The 5902-nt window shown below is 39.5% G+C and overlaps 1 protein-coding gene across 6 annotated transcripts in view; it reads left to right on the top strand.

Moving 5' to 3' along the window:
• The first annotated feature begins 3570 nt into the window (after positions 1 to 3570).
• Positions 3571 to 5902, top strand: part of LOC138029101 (NLR family CARD domain-containing protein 3-like) — a 38729-nt gene continuing 36397 nt past the window's right edge. For 3 of the 6 annotated variants that reach the window (XR_011127810.1, XM_068876796.1, XM_068876797.1), the window contains exons 1-3: positions 3571 to 3679; positions 3758 to 3859; positions 5723 to 5818. The gene's annotated coding sequence lies outside the window, so the exon portion shown is untranslated. The remainder of the gene's footprint in view (positions 3680 to 3757; positions 3860 to 5722; positions 5819 to 5902) is intronic. The other 3 variants (XM_068876795.1, XM_068876798.1, XM_068876799.1) reach the window with 2 other exon arrangements.

Below are 5902 nucleotides of genomic sequence, written 5' to 3'. Positions count from 1 at the left end.
ATGTTGCCTTGCGTCTTTTCAGTAACAGATCACAGATGACGTCAAAATGTGGTAAGAACAAATTCGTGGCACACGAGGCGATAGCCGTCAATCGTGCGTCTGTCCTGTAATAGATCATAGGCAACAACAAATCAAAATGCGAGAATACCTTGAATTATTATATAAACAATAATGTTATTGAGTTCAAGAAAGGACAACGGCAACGTTATACGAAAACGCCACGATAAAATGTAACTTAGTGCTATCGCAAGTATTTCGCGATTATTCCACCTTGTTCACATTGTACAATACGGGCGAACTATCCTGTAACTGGATGGGTGCGAACGGTTTTAAAGTAAAGATAGATAATCAATTTTGCATTGCTGTATGCTCACGTTGTCGGCAAAACCTAAAATTTGATAAATTAGAAATTCACGGAAATTCGTGCTGCACGTACAGCACGATTATTTGTTCTTTCTCAATCAATGATACTATTATTTCTTTGTGGCGTTGTCGTTGCAGTGGCCGTCGTCTTTGCTTAAACTCGCTATGGCCCTTAAGATCTAAGACGATGGCGTCGACGAAAACGTCACCTCAAATTATAACTCTACTCTTTCGTAAATCTTCGCGATTATTCCATCTCGTTCACGTCGTACAGTGTGGCCGAATTATCCTTAAAATAAACTGGGATGAACGGTTTCCGAGTACAAATATTAGAGAGGTTTACGGGAAACGGCAGGCTCCTGCTTAACATAAAAGCGTGAAAATTCTCTCTTTTTAACTTGTCTCGTTCCTTTGAGATGTTGCTTGATATCTGGTGCTAACAGGACTGAAATGAGCTAATATCGAGCAGGGTTCTTACATTTTTGGCAAAACCCTAATTTCACTCCGAAGTTGCCGTTTGGCGTAATCGCCATTCTTAACCTCTCTAGTACGGAAGCCGGTAAGGGTCACACGTTGTAGCTTCCATGTTGCCGCGTTAAACCTAAAAGGGGGGGCTGTCTTGTCGGACTCTCACTGAAAGCAGTGCTAGTCTTTGGGGGAGTACTATCGCAGTTTTGTATCCTTTTGATATTTTCATGTTACGTTGTCCCCCCTCTCCCTCCACCTTCCAGGTTGTCGCTTCCAAGTTGTCGCTGCCGAGTTGTCGCTTCCAAGTTGTCGCTTCCAAACGGTAGAAACGGAAATGGGAAACTGGTTTGAAAATGTTTCAGGAGGAGGAGGCGGAAAGGCCCGGTGAATAATGCAAGCTTATCAAGATCGTAGCAGAGCTGTTTGTTGAAAACCGTGGGGAAAAGTGAGTAAAACTTGGTAGCAGACTTAATCCTTTTACATTCATTCAGTGTTACTTGTAAAGTACTGTAAACTGCAGAAACGGCGTGCTCCCTGCCTGATTAACGTAGTCATGGATAAAGTAGCTGAAATTGTTCTGGTTTCGTGTATTTTTGGATTCAGTTGAAGGAACTCTTTCAAGAAAACAGTTCACCTGTATTCGTGAACTAAAAGGCCAGCTCATGACAACTGACATGGACTCCAGAACGTTAATGTGAGGGGCTTAAACTCTTCGTAGCAACAGCTTAAGGAGAAAAGAGGTACAATGAAGCAAAATTAAGCTATGGAAGATAATTCTAACTGTCGTGTCCGTGGAGAGCTAAACATTTAACAAATATTCGCCGAAGGCGTTCGAGGTGAATATCGTCGAGGTTTTTATTCACTGATATTCACCAAGCCTGACGTCCAAAATTGTTTTAATTTAAGTACATAAGTGATTATTTGAAAAATATGCATTTTCTTTGAAACAATTAACTTCTTCGTCTGTCACCTCGAGAAAACGGTTTGCTGCCATTTTGAAAAAAAAAACCGCTTAGGTGATTATCGCGTAATAATCACCTCAATTGCAACCAATCAGCGCAAAGAATTTTCATTAATCACTTATGTAATTATACCAACAGCTAATAAACACGGCAATAAGCTCTTAATATTCCTCAATGGCGGCGTTCCTGGCACATGATCATGCCCATATATGGGCAAGCCAAATATGGCAAATACTACATTAACGTTGACCTAGTCGGTGTGTTTCCGATGAAAAATTGAAGTTAATTCAATTGTTCCCTGTTTTGTAACGCTTCACAATAAGACCTGAAGGGAGGGGTTCAGTTCTATTACTGCTGGGTATAGCAGCTCAGTCGTTTTATGCCATATGGCCTTTCTTCTGGTATGGTATTGGTCAAAACTATTGCTCATGTTAACGACTCACTCTATGTGATAGTTTGACTATGGTCTTGCCCTGTAAGGGAAAAGATATTAATCATAGTGAGGGAAGGGTGGGATAACGCATTTCCTCCACACAGTTTCATGGCCGTGGGTCTTTTCTTACGAACGTGTGTCACGTGGTAAGAACAGACGGTGTGCACATGAAATCCCATGTCTAACCCTGAGTGACACTAAATGCTACAATATGGACGTAAACACCAGTGGCTCAGTTGATTGAGCATCGGGCTGTCATGCGGGAGGTCGTGAGTCTGATTCCGGCCGGACCAACTCTCAGGGTCTTAAAATAACTGAGGGAGAAAGTACTGCCTTTGTAATTACATCTGCAAATGGTTAGACTTTCAAGTCTTCTCGGATAAGGACTTTAAACCGGAGGTCCCGTCTCATAGCCCTTGTTGGAAATTAAATAGTATGGGACGTTAAATAACACACTCACCACTCTATAAGAGTAGGGGACGGGGGCATTTTTTCACTTCCTAAAATTAATTGTAAACTGCGTAATAAACAGTCTGGCTAAAGTCCCCCATAAAGCATTGTAAATTAGTCCTGAAAATTCCAGAGGGAAGAGACTAATAGCTTCACTTCACTTCACTTCACTTCACTTCACACTTCCTAAAAAAAAACAGTCAAACCGGTTAAAAGGCGGTTAGGGAAGGATTAAACGCGAAAGCGAAAAGTTGGGTATGATTTCTGAGCTTCTGTCTAGTTAGACGCCGGTTCGAAGAACTCAATCTGGACGCTCTCAAGTATAATGATGAGTAAAAAAGCACTGTGTTTACCGGTTAAAAAGAATGATGGAAAGAAAGTAGCTTGTCAAGTAATCAGGGACCATTGAAGTGAAAATTTTATGCACATAAATATACGATTCCTCAAAATAATCGCATAATTTTATTCAGCCTGCCTTTTTTATTGCACAAAAAGGTATGCATCTCTTAGCAAATCAACATTCCTTGCTATATAACAGTCGAGTTCTTAAAGGGGCTAGGTCACAAAACTACCTCGTCTTAAACAAGTCATTGCGCAAGTTGGTAGCTAGTTTGCGTGACCTATTGTGAGATACAAGCTGGACACGCGAACAATTCATTTGATTTAAAATTTAAAATGAGTTTTGTGCGTTTTTCTCGCTTTTTTATTCACTTAAGTTCCACCAGATTCTACCCATTTAAATGATTTTACTGTAGTTTGTCAGTGACACTTATAAATTTTGATAGAGGGCGTGATCTTGGGATATTTATAGACTTCTGCGTGATCTCTTCAGAAGAATATATTAGTGTAATTTTACGCTAATCGTGTTTTATTGTTTTATTTTGGTTGGCAAGGAAAGGATCAATCATTTTGAAATTTGGACACAGGACTTCAAATCTAAATTACACATCTTTTATGCGGTTTCATTAGAAGAAGTACATCGTTAACTTAGTATTACGAACAGGTGGGTGAGATTCACTTAACTTTACTAGGTCCCATTCCACGAATAATTTAGTACTTACATTTTTATGTTCGCTTTTAGAAGATTATCACCACAGCAAGCCCTTTGTGTCCTCGGGCACCGAAGCGTCTCTGGCAAACTGATCCACATAATAATCTTGCGGGTGTGAGAGTTGTAAAAAAGGTAAGAAAGATATTTGCTGGACAGTTTAAGAATTAGGCGTAAACAAAAGCTCGCGCTCTAAATGTCGCTTGGATCGATGATTAGAAAAAGTTACCAATCATGGTATGTTGATGATAGAACTGGTGTTCACGATGTTCAGTTTATTGTTATTTATAACCTATTAATGTGTATTCTGAGAAGTTTGAAGTATTGTTGAAGCACTAAACATGGTAGGGTGTGGAAAAAAAAACAAGAGGAGGATCCTCTTGTCGACGTAGAAGATTACATAAGGCAGACTGAGTACTGCGCACTGGAAATTATATTTTAAAAGGCGCTCAATGAAGTGAAACCGAAAGAATAAGTAGTCTAAGGCATTTGCGTCTCTCCGAAGTCGGTTTGTCTTCTTCTTCATTGTCATCCGTTTTTGTTCATACGTTGCAATTTAACAGTGGATTTTACGTTTGTCACACGATTTTGCTAATCTAGACTGTTTGTCGAATCACGGTCAAGCCTTTATACCGAAGGCGCGTCGCAATCATTCGATTTCTCCCGTCGTTTACGTAAACGCGTTTGGCCAGAATGAAGCGGCTTTGACAAAATATACCAGATTGTTTGAAAGAATCAACAAAGTGCATCGTTCTGTTCATGAGAACAAACAACGAAGTTATCTCAGAGGTGTTATTCAACTCTTGCAAAACAATCAAACGAAGCAGGTTGGTTTCATCGCTCAAGCCAACATTGCTCGACAGTTTAACCCAGTTTAACAGACTACTTTTCGTCACGTGGCAATATTAGGGAGCTTAAGCACGCGCGTTTTTGAGACGCGGACGACAACCGGACAAGAAAATTTCGCGTTCCAGGACGATGGTGTCTCTCAGATTTTTATGCTAATCATCTCTAATGCGGCAATATTTTTGCGTGGTGGAGTTGAAATTAGAGTTTGCTTTCGATTAGTGATTGCTCTAAACGTGTGAACTCAATTTCATGCTGATTGAAATCCTTTTTTCTTTAATGAATCTTTCTTCATTCGAGGTTCTCAGCGACTCGATAACTGGAACGCATAATTTAGCAGTAAGAGAGTAAAAGCTCTCTTTACAGGCATTAGGAAGATTTTTTCCAGAAACTGAGTTTGAATGGACTGGATGAGTCACTTCTTACAGTTAACCTAGAGCACAGAAGTGTTTTTGGTCAGATATAAAAAAGCTTCCCAGATGACTTAGTAAATTTTTAATAATGGCGGGCTCATGTTAGCCTTAGTGCTTGGATTTAGTGCTTGCTTCACAATTTTAGACTATAATTATGATAATTTAGATGCTGCACGGTGAGGATACTATAATCCATATGAAAACGTTTTGAAGACTTGTCCTTGACTAACGCAGACTGAAAGTGGTTTACTGAAAGCATTTTACTCTTTAATCCACGCTTGCCCTTAATACCACAGAAAATGGACCAGATTTTGGCTTCTCTAACTGCTCGATTGCTGTTTATCTGCAGCATGTTATGCATCTCATAACGCGTTACGCTTGGGGAAGAAAATTATAACTTCCTGTTTTCCTAATTTATCTCGTGATTTTTCCCAGACCATAAGTTAATTGTGGGTGTAACGGAGTAGGCAATCATTGAAGTGACTTAAAGTTTGGGAAAGGTTTAGGTTTCAAGTATGTTCAAAACTCATGTATGTATTCTATCCATATGGTATTATGCATGTAAGAGTTACAAAGCATCGGTTACTGTTTTAGCGCCAAAGAACAAAGGAGATGCTTTTTGTCCTTTGCAATTGCAGGCTTCTCGTTCAATTTAACTTATTCTTTCACACAGTTCATCCGCAAACATTTTAATGACTTTTGCGTTTAAAATTTATGTTGTATTCCATTTTGTCTCAAGAACAGATCCTGTGCAATCCTTCTAGATCGCTGGATGTACGGATGAAAGTTTCTACCTTGAAAAAGGTTTAAAACAGAAAGGTGCACGCGAAACAAGGTATGGGATTTTTGAGTTACGAATGTGATTCGTCAGCACATAATTCACTTCGTTTCGATGATTCACTTTTCACCAATATCAATA

This window comes from Montipora capricornis, chromosome 13 (assembly GCF_036669925.1).
Source record: "Montipora capricornis isolate CH-2021 chromosome 13, ASM3666992v2, whole genome shotgun sequence".
In the NCBI taxonomy this organism is placed as follows: Eukaryota; Metazoa; Cnidaria; class Anthozoa; order Scleractinia; family Acroporidae; genus Montipora; species Montipora capricornis.
Note: the sequence above shows the minus strand (reverse complement) of the source record. Positions and strands in the feature narration are given on the sequence as shown.